The sequence below is a fragment of the Lolium rigidum genome, chromosome 3 (genome assembly GCF_022539505.1).
Source record: "Lolium rigidum isolate FL_2022 chromosome 3, APGP_CSIRO_Lrig_0.1, whole genome shotgun sequence".
NCBI lineage: Eukaryota > Viridiplantae > Streptophyta > Magnoliopsida > Poales > Poaceae > Lolium > Lolium rigidum.
In genome coordinates this window covers 390764321-390775319 of record NC_061510.1, presented here as the reverse complement: position 1 = coordinate 390775319, position 10999 = coordinate 390764321, and the positions used below count along the sequence as shown (strand labels likewise).

At 40.9% G+C, this 10999-nt stretch overlaps 1 long non-coding RNA gene across 14 annotated transcripts; it reads left to right on the top strand.

Moving 5' to 3' along the window:
- Positions 1-4404: 4404 nt before the first annotated feature.
- Positions 4405-10999, top strand: LOC124704519. Of its 14 annotated transcripts, none has more exons than XR_007003589.1 (9): positions 4406-4512; positions 4617-4854; positions 4933-5019; positions 5393-5509; positions 6439-8040; positions 8429-8493; positions 8620-9751; positions 9853-9977; positions 10116-10999. It is a non-coding gene; the product is annotated as an uncharacterized LOC124704519 (long non-coding RNA). The 14 variants fall into 14 exon arrangements; XR_007003586.1 differs by having other exon boundaries at positions 4409-4512; positions 6439-6612; positions 6773-6808; positions 7787-9751; XR_007003588.1 differs by having other exon boundaries at positions 4405-4512; positions 8429-9751.

Below are 10999 nucleotides of genomic sequence, written 5' to 3'. Positions count from 1 at the left end.
TCTTCAAAGTCTGGCATTCGAATAGCCAGGGCAAAGCCATGAGTACTTTTGAAAGTACTCGCAAACTAACTCTAAGGTAAATACTCATTAAGTGTAAGGGGGGTGCTAAGCTCTAGGTTTATTTGCATAAAGCCAAGTTTTAGTTTCATAAATCTTTGGTAAAAGCCTAAATCATGTGCTAGACTAACTCAAGTGGGAACATTAGTGTCATTCCCACAACTCATTATGGTTCACCATAATGTCACCTTTCAATCCACCATTCCTTTCTAGAATCAAAACATTTTAATGATAACGGAGATAGTATGGCCTTTCCAATCGTCCGTAACCGTGGACACGGCTATTCGAATAGGTTTAACACTCTGCGAGGTTGTACTCTTGTGCCACAACTTTTGATTACATCCGTCGAGGATAACCCCGAATCATCGTAACACGATGACGCGGATCATCAACCCTAACCTTTCACTTATATATGCTAGTATGAGCACCTCTCCCCATGAGCTTGGCCTCCCGAGTGAAAACCGCGGTCAACCCGGGAACCGCACAGGGCTTGGGCCGTACATTCACCTCATTTCAACATCAAACCACACTTAACCGAGGCAACTGCAGCGTAACCCCTATGATGTTTGTTCGGAGGGAACCCATACTAAAATACACAAGTTTCTAGTTAAGCCCTACCCATAATCAGGTATTGTGGGGGTACTTGTATAATTGGAAGGGTATCGCATTCAAACTCAATCATCAATTTTCAAAAATCACCATCTTCTCTTGTTCAAATCCACCTCCACTTTACTTTCTTTCAAAGTCATTTCACTTCACCATGTTCCCATCTAGAGTAGTCAATTTTAATTGATTAGCACTAGCAACTATATGAGGGGTGCTATCTAGCTTTGAGTGTGCTAATCTATTCCAAGTATTTTTCTACTCTAGACCAAGTGAATCATAAATCAAAAGTACTTTGAAATAAATAAACAAAAGTAAATGTAAGTAAAAACATGGGATAGGTAATACATAAAAGTAAAGTGTGATGGTGCCTTTGCTCTGGTAGAGCTAAGCACTTGTGTTTAGCAAGGGTTAGCTTGCCTTGGGCTGAGTAGTTCTCAAAGTTCTCTTCTTCTCCCTGTGAGTAGCCCTCCTCCTCTTGATACTCCTCGTTACTAGCGTCTATATACGAATACGAGGTATAAATACTAAACCAAGCTCACATACTAAACTAGAAACACTCAAAAGGGTTCACATACTAGTCCTAGTGTCAATCAAACATGGCATGGTGGATTATTTGATTAGTCTTTATTTGAAAGAAAATAATTTCCTCTCATTACTCCTATTTCTTAAAATTGGTATGTAGGTCTTTAAAGGAAATCATTTCTTTTCATTACTTCTTATTAAGATTTAATCTCTTCATATAATAATAAGGTATGAAATATAGGTTGACCCAAAGTCAACATTTCATATCTATTATATGTGAGTTCAATTTAATTGAAGTGCTACACTTCACATAGTTTTAAACTTAACATTTAAATGGATTAAAATCTCTAAGTAATAATTCTCAAGGGTTCATTAGCCTAAGTCTTTCCCCCTGGTTATTAGTACTTAGGATCAAAATTTAAATGAGAGGTAACTCTCATATTAGGGTTGAGTTTGAATTCTACTTTAAAATGCTCTAGAAATGACTACATAGCCATTTTATTTGATCTAGTCCATGATCATACAAACAACAGGGCTATGTTATTGCATAATCAATTAGAGGACATCATTTGTGATTTATTAGAATTGGAATTACTTCAAAATCTATTCTGGTTGAATTTTAAATAAAGTTTGAATGTTCAAAAGTCTCTGTCTTGTCTTTTTTGTCTAATTAAATCTACAATGAATTTGGTGGTGGGGCCAGTGGCATTGGATAGATAAATTCATGAGCTTTCCAACGGTATAAGGTTTGCTAAATTTGGTTTGGCCGATTTCAAACTATTCAAAAATTACTAAAGCATCTCGCAGAACAAATTTGAATAAGATTAAAACTGGATTTGAAATCGTGGGCTAGGCGGGAAAGGTTATTGGGCCGAAACGAAATTCGGCAGCACTTCGCAGCCCAACACGCGGCTGGCGCGCTCGGGCCGCGCTGACAGGGTGGGGGCCACCTGTCGGCGCCTCTTTACACGGCGAAACGGTACGCGAAAGAATGGCCGTAGGATTAGAACAGAGATCTACGGCTGGGGAGCGTCGTCGTCACCGACGGGATTCCGACGAGGTCACGGCGGCAGTAGGGGGTCGGAGAGCCTACCAGGCCGATGCAGGACTCAGGCAGTATGCGCGGTGAAGGTGTAGTAGATGAGGAAGAGCTTGGGGCAGCGGCGGCGCTCGGGGAAGCGCCAATCGAAACAGGGCTTCCGCGGGCTCCGGCGGACTTGAGCTCGCGATTCGAGCAGCTCCGGCGAGGTCTGGTGAAATTGATGGGTGGAGAAGACTCGGTGAGGTGAGGGAGTGGATTGTGTGAAGAGAGGGAGTGCCGATCGTCGCTATTTATAGAGGGAGCAAGGTGGCCGGGGTGCTCGTGGAGGAGCGTCGTCGGCGTGGCCTCTCCGTCGATCGAAAGGGCAAGGCGAGGACGGCATCTTGTAGGCGTCGTCCCGGCGATGCTCAACGGCTAGCCGGCGCAGAGAAAAGGAGACGGGATGGCTCGGGGGCTTGCAGGTTTTGTCACGTGGCGTGCGGCATCTTTTGGTCGAGGACGACGGCGACGGTGCAGGGCAGGCACGGGCGCTCGTCTAGCGTGTAGAGGGCGGGGAGTAGATGCTCGGCGACGCGGTAGGGATGCGGGGCGAGGACGGTCGCGTTCGAGCGGGCGACGCATCGGCGCGGCCGGTGCGCGCTCACCGCGTTGGCCGGCATGCTCGGGCATGCTTTTGGGCGCGCGCGTTCGGCCAATGCCGAGCCGTGGCGAGCATGGGCGGTGTACCGTGCTCGCTCCTCGTGTTACGTAGATGCTCCGGGACAAGGTGGTGCCGAGAGAGAGAGGCTAGAGAGAAAGTGCACAAGGTGGTCGGCATGGCCACGACATGCGATAGTTTAGGGTTTCTTTCCCCTCTCCTCTCACTTTAATCGATCCAAGAAGGTACTGGGGTGATGCAGAGGCCGTAGGGGAGGCTGATGATCACTTTGCAAAAGTGGTTTAGGGTCAAAACTGCTGGATAATAGCATGTAACACTTAGTCTAGATGCTCGCTCACCACTGTTCGACCAAATGGCCGCAAGAAACTTTCTTTCGAAATTTGAAAATCTTTTTGGTGATTCTCATTTATATAAATGTGGTGAAGTATTGGTGGTGGTGGCACTCAATTTGGATTTGATTTGCAAAAGTTCAAATTTGGGGTTATCTAGTTTTTCTTCTCAGATCCCATTTTGGCAATTTAAATCTGGTCCACCTAGTCAACTTTAGCCATGGTGGTCAACATGAAAAGTACTCACCTTGACATGGTCTTGGATGACATGGCTTTGGTTGACAAAGTTTAGTTTAGGATTTGAGAAATACAAAGGGGTAAAGAGGTGAAGAAAATATTTTTGGTCCACTTGACCATTATCATATGTATTCAAGATTTTTGAATTCCTTGTGTTTGATTCTTGATTCAACGATGCAAAAGTGTTAGTTTATCATATTGAAGTATTTTAGAATCAAGGGAGCAAACAAACTTGGCCTTGGTTGAGGATTTGCATTTTGGCATAAGGTGTATGTAAAGGAGATATGGGTTTCTCCCCATTTCTTGATTTCTTCTCAATTTAGGGTTTTGGTGATCTTGGTTAGGGTTCACAAGCAATGTTTAAACATACTAACACTCATCATGGCATTTGCACAAAAGAAAACATTCAAATGCAAGAAACTATATGTGGCACTATATGCATATAAAAAGTTTTTGTTAATTGCAAATTTTGGGTTTGGGGAAATTCTCTTTCTTATTTATTGCTGTTGAAACTTGGGATGTTACAACTATGGATCTGCTTCAGCTTCACCATAATCATTATATTTCTCATCTTCATGCTTCTCATGTACTAAAGTACTCCTCTGTTGAGGTAAAGCATGAATGTTGATTAGTACTTCCTTCAGAGTATTGTGGTTGCTTCCCACAACTTTGTTTCCTTTATCTGATGAATCTTCATCTTGTCTTCAAAATATACAGAATTCGTCACTTCCTCACACGAATACCATTACCCTCTAGATCTTTAACATCAAGTAGGAACTTGATATTGCAACATGCATTTGCATATCAAAGTCAAACTTCATGTATGGATCTAGTAAAACAATGAAAATCCAATAAAATCCAAGAAGATTCAGCTTTGTGCATATAATACACACCATCATAAGCCTGAATATACTAGTTGAGTAAGACATCTCTAAACATCAGGCTGTGGGAGTGGTCTGGGTTTGACCCAGCACAAACCCTAGAGGCAGCCAGATCCCGAGCGCGGCGGCGGCGTGTACCTCGTCGATGTCGTCGGCAGCTACGATGGAGTTCGCCCGCAGGTACGCCTCCCTCTCTCCCCTCTGTCTCTGCCTCTCTCATTCACCCGTCTCTACTCTCTCTCTCTCTCTCTCACCCGTCTCCTCTCCTCTTTCTCTATTTGCAGCCGGCCGGCGACGATGTAGAGGTGGCGCACGCGAGCATCTCGTCCTCCTCCGGCCGTGTGGGCCAGCGCTGGTAGACGCGCGACCTTCTCCCTCGACCAACGCCTCAGAACCATAGCCGCCATGAGAGGAAACGAAGGCGAGCTCCAAGGACGAGGAGCGCGGCGGCGGCAAGCTCCTCTTCTACCCCGACCGTCTGAGCGAGCGGACGGCGACCAACAGCGGCGGCGCTCGCCGCAGGTAAGCCTCTTTGTCTCTCCCACCTCTGTCTCTGCTCTCTCTCTCCCATCTCACCTTCCTCCTCTTCTCTCTATGCAGCAGGCAGCAATAAAAGGTGAATAAAAATAGAATACAACCCTACTCCCTGGTTGCTGGCATCCATGGTGCCTTGACTACCACCTGCAGGTCGATCTCCTCCTTCCCAACAATTCTTACATGTTTTAGAGTCTATTATTCATCAGATTGAGGTCATGTAATTAAGGTGCCACGGTTTGTGAATTTGGTGCATAACACCTATTTGTTGTTATGCCTATGACAACCACATCAATATACATTCCAATTTCTCTTTTGGTATATGCGGCCTAACATAATTTGTACCTAGGTTATAATATATGCATTTCATTCTCTCCTATTTTGAGATCATATCTTTGTTATTTCTTGGCTTGCCATGTAGTAAATATAATATTTGTGTAAATGTGAATTTATACTGAATGTTTACAGAAACCTTCAATTAAAAAGCTTGTTTTTCTTCATGAGAATTTTGTTGTTTCTTTTGCAGGCATTGCGCTGATCCAGAGTACTGGGATTGTAAAGGGCAATCTCGCATTATGACACTCATTTGTTGAGATGGCAAATGAAGCATAATTGTCTGGTTCTTTTTACTGAGAAGGGAAATGTACGTCCATTTGTGCAACCTCTTCAAATAGATCACAATTATATTCAATCTCCATATATTTCAGTATCTTACCACCTTAAATAAATTTTCAAAATAATTGTAGAACATTAGAACTTGGAAGGTATGAATGACCGGATGCCTTGCTAACACTGAATCGAAATGTTGGATATAAAGAGCATGAGCTGAAGTTGCTTCAGTGAATTAGTTTGTGAACTGGTATATTATTGACTTGAGACTGGCTATGGTTCTCTTTAAATGACTGGGTTGAATGGTAGTATTGCACTGACCTTTCCTCGGTTCCTTTTTGATAAAGTTGGGCTTGCACACTAATTTTTTAGATTCCAAAAATGGTATAGGCTGGTATATTAGAAAACTTTGAGCCTTCATTACCATTTTTTAAATCTAAAAATGGTATAGGCTGGTATATTTGAAAACTCTGAGCAACTATTAGATGGTGTTTTCTTAAAGATGAAGAATAAACTCTGAGCCTTCAGTACATAGCATTTCTTGGATAGTTGTTGTGCAAGAACCTTCTCGGGAGAGAGATCTTGGCCGCCTGCTTGATAGGCTCAAATAATTAAGACACCCCAATGTGTAATGCTGCATAAAAAATTATAGAACAAGATGAGCATCTAACTGCAAGAAACAAAATGCTTGTTCCAGTAGCATGTGATGTTTGGTTTTATTTACCGAAGCTAGGATATGTGTACTTACCTCTGTACCTTAATCTGCTACATTGGATTAAATAATTAGTAAATAAGCAAAGATATTTCATTTAGACTGAAGTTAGGTGGCCTTTGCATGCTCCTTCTGATCATGTCATGAAAAGAAAACCCAAAATGTTTGCATCGGCTAGATGGTTCATCCCTGCCGCCGATTGACACTTTTTTTTGACAATAGAGACTGGTTTTGGTCGTTTCTATTTGCAGGTGCTCTTAGCCGGTATTGGAGAATGGAGACTGGTTCCGGTCGTTTTATGTGGGGAATTCTGAAGCTCACAAGTTGTGCAGGGAATGATGGCATATGATTGATTAGAAATTGAAAGGGCTCATTGATTATGCGGAAACAAATGGCAGTTGTTGTCATCTTTGTTTTCTGAAATGGTATGTATCTCTTGTTTGGTTCTTTGAATCCATGTATACTTAGTACTTACCATATATTGTTTGTTTTTTGTTGTATTCTTTGGCCAGAGAAAATGTTGTGATCAAGTAATAAACTAATCTGCCAAGGACCCTCTGATTTAACAATTTATTTTATTTCCAGTAGGCTCGCCGGTGCCTGGTCATAACTGAACTCGAGGTGCCTTACTCACGCGAACGCCTTCGTCACCCCATGCAGCGCATACTGTGGCACAAGCCAGTATGCGGGCAAAGGGCATATTTCAGCCTTTTCCATGCGTAGATTATTGTTGTTCAGCTTGTAGTAAGGATTTGCAGTACTGATCGACAATTCGATATTGGGTTGTTTCCTAAAAGTTAGTCTTGTGTGTAAAGGCATGTTTATGTATAGATAGATTAGCCTTGTCTATGGCTCATTGCAGATCTGGACCGCCTCAGCCCTCAGGCAATCCTCTTAAATTTGATGTTTTTTTAGAGGGAGGGGATAGCTTAGAAGTTGAATAGTGCTATAAATCTTGGTTCCGACACTCAAAGCAGTATTTTCATCATGTTTACCAAGAATGAATGGAAGCATAGATTTTAAAATTGCTACTTTTAGGGGAAAGGATATGTGAGAAAATGAGGGGTGCTAGGGAGGCTTAGTTCTTGTCTAAAAACAATATTAATCTAGGTACAAGTTTATTGTCTTCCTTTATGCTTAGTTTGTAAATAGCGGCTTTAACCATATAGGAAAGTAGCATACCAAAAATAAGGATGTGCAGTACTGATCTGCAGTTCAATACAAGGTGTTTTAGTTCACGTTAGCCTTGTGTATAAATGTATGTTTTTCTGTAGTGAGGTTAGCCTTCTGTATGGCTCGGGCTATAGCGCAGGACTGTGCCTCAGGCAATCTTTTTGTAGATTTATTAAACCAGCGGTGTTTCATTAGTTGTGCAACATAATATTTGGCAAGTATAGTGACTGAAGAGACACCCATATTTTCTTGATTTGAACTGAGTTATTGAGAATATTTAGAAGTTATCTTCTGAACTTTGACTTGGTTTGGCCTAATATGCCGCCAAACCCGAGAATTCAAACATACTGGTGTTCCTACCAGATTTGAAAAATGAAGTAATATTGTGGTCTTACACTTGTTTTATTGTCTCTTTTGTAATTGTAGGGCACTGAGCTTCAGTTATGTATTCCCTATATATGATACCTTCAGTACCTTGTGTATATGCGGCAGATTCTCTTTCTTACGGATCAGGTCATTTTGACTTAATGTAAACAGCCACTTCAGGGTTTAATCACTTATTTTTCCCTTGGCGTTTTGAGCAAGTAGAAACAAAACAAGATCAGCTCGCACACATAGTTGGACGATGCTGTTTATTATTTCTTCCTAATATGTTGAGGACTCTCCAGCGGCGACACTAGGTACAAATCCGTTCTTCTTTTCTGAAATCACGGTTGCCATTGTTGCCCAGGTGCGTGTTTTATGTACTCTTAGGTTATACAAGAAAAGCAGTAATTAATTTACTTGTTCCTTACATAAATGTTTTTTGAATGAATAGTTGTGTTTTATCTGTGAAGCCAATAAGATGGAGTAAAAGTATGGAGATTGAAGTAGTAGGTTTATTGAGTAGGTTCCTAGATCCGTATAGTCATTTGATTATTGTGGTATTAATAGATATTCCAGCCCAGAAGGATTTTTTTCCAAACCGTCAATAATGAAACATTACTGAAACTTGAAAGCTGAAATAAGCGTTTGGAGCTGTTCTTCCGTTTAAAGTGGATAAAGATGGACCGGGTCTGCTCCTTGTAGGTTATGCAAAAGTTTTGTGGTACATCAGCAAGCACTCCTCTAAGGCCCCCCTTCCCATATTTCTGGTTCAAATCTACCCCATTTGTTTATACATGCAAAAAATAATTGCTCCAACATAGGTTTATTAACTCTTTCTATTCTTCTTTGCTTTGCTTGATTTGTTGAGACTTCGGTGTTTTATTTAATTGTAGGTTACATTTGTTGACTACAATTAGTAGAGGCTTTGGTCTTTTGGGGCCTTGCCACGGTTTCCTTGACTTTTCACATTGAAGGGATGCTCTGTATGGCTAGCATTTCATGACCAAATTGGAGGTCCCAAGCTGCAGTTGAGCTCCCTGTTCTTCAATTTCAGAAGTTAAGATAGAAGACTTTGATTATCGTATATTTAAGGACGTAGATGTCTTCACTGAATGATACTTATCATCTTGAAGAAACCTATTGTAGCATTCGTTAATGCTAGGTTTCCTTTTGTTTTTTACTGTTAGGGTTGAACTACATATAGCAGAATAGTTCCCTCAAATTTCGCAAATTAACATTAAGGCATGTTTTGTTTTAGTTCACATCCAGAAAGGAAGTCCCAAATGAAAGTTAAAGTAACCGTATTGATGTGCAAAGCGTGTTCTTATCCCATATCCTGACATGAACTCATAGCAGCCTCTGCTGTATTGCATAAACCATCCGTGAAGTAGAGTCTACATTGTAAATAGTAGCTGAAGGGATTTGGAGCATACATAAATATTTTCACCATGTGAAATTTAATTTGCACACATGAAGATATCTTAAAACCACTTAAATAGGCAATATGTTGCTGTTATAAAATTTTGAATGGGTGAAAACAAGTGTCAATAAAGCCATTTTCTAGGAGAAACTTACTGCAGCGTAAACGCAAACTACCTGTCTAGGAAACTTTAAATAGTGACACCAGAGTTTGGTACATGAATAACTATCATCAGCAATTCTACTGGGACAGGTTTCCTTTCTTTCTTTGAGATATGCTGAAGGCTTTTTAGTGTATGGTTTTGAATTCTTTTATTAGGCTCATTACCCGTTTGTCCCGTTGGTCTTTTGAGTTAAGTAGTCATATTTCTGGAAACCATTTAAATGGTAGTCTGAAAAGTACAAATGGACGATTATCAACAGTGGAGACTGTCTGATTAATTGTAATTTGGTCCAGCCAGTATCCCATTCAATACTTTTTGGGTCAGCTTTGGCATATTCTTAATTTCTGATGATAGTTATCGTCTGTTGAATTTGGCCGTGCCTGACGTGCAAGGTGAGCTAGACGACATATCTGGAGAGGAAGAGAGAATGGCTGCATCTTAGGTATTTCTATGCTTATTAATACTAGAATTGTGGAGACTAAGCCTATTTTCCTATTATTGTGGACTCTGAATAAATGAATCTTCATTGCATTCTTCATATAGGTGAATGGTACTGTACTTGTTGAGGGTATATGCCTATGTTTCGACGTGCTCAAAGGTAAAACAGTATGCGTGAATCAGCAAGACTTTGGAAGATATTAAGGCACCGCTACTTTCCTTACCACCAGGTTATTTCATCTTCCTTGAAGGGTAGTTTCAGAGCCTAGGGTCAATATGCCTGGTTATTGGCTGGTCTAACCAGTATTTTTACTAGGAACATGTAATACAGTGCCATGGATATATTATCTTTTCTTATTTGCTTTCAGGTATTTATTAAAAATCTCATACTGGAATTGTTTATCGGGGAATAGCGGATCATGGAGATCTTGCATAGGCCTGCAGCCGTGACGCTAAAAAGGATCAAGCACTCCAACATGAGCAGTGACAGCGGCCTTGTCGGCGACCATGCGGCGCCTGCTTCATGTATTAACAACTAGGTGCAGCCCAACCTCACATAGTCCTAACACTTACAATTATGCCCTGCATTTTCCTAACCTCTGTACGTAAAAATATACATGCACTGAATTATTGATAATGTGATTTTTGGTTCACAACTGCATACTAAAAAGGAAACAGAATTACTCATGAGTGTGCTTTTCGGATCACAGTTGCAGACTAAAAAAAGGAGTGTCTACATAGCTTTGATCGATAATCCTCTTATTTTGTTTTTATTTAAAAAAAGGAGTGTCTACATAGCTATGATGAATTTCCATATTTCCTTTTCTAGGTGTGCAATTGATGGCCTTATATGCATTGTCCTGTGGAGGGCTTTTTGTGCATGATATGTGTATTGGATCTCTGCTCTTTCTTTCATATTGGATCCCTTTTTTTATGTCAAACTTTTCCTTATTTTGAACTGATTGTGTCCTGATGATTACTACTTTCAGGGTTACAAGGAAGACGAGAGGTACCCTTCCAGTGATTTTGACCTTCATGTTACGATACCTGGCTTATAGGGCATCCCTGTCAAATATGGATTGAGTGTGAGGTTGTATGTTTCTGATTTTTAGTTTTTTCGTATGATTTGCTCTATGTAGGGGAAGTTTATTTTCATCTCTATGTATAAAGTTGGAACAAGATGGGCAGAAAGCTTGCCTCCACAGAGAAAATCGTTCCAAGTGTTTCAGTTATATTTTATGCTCATTCCCTA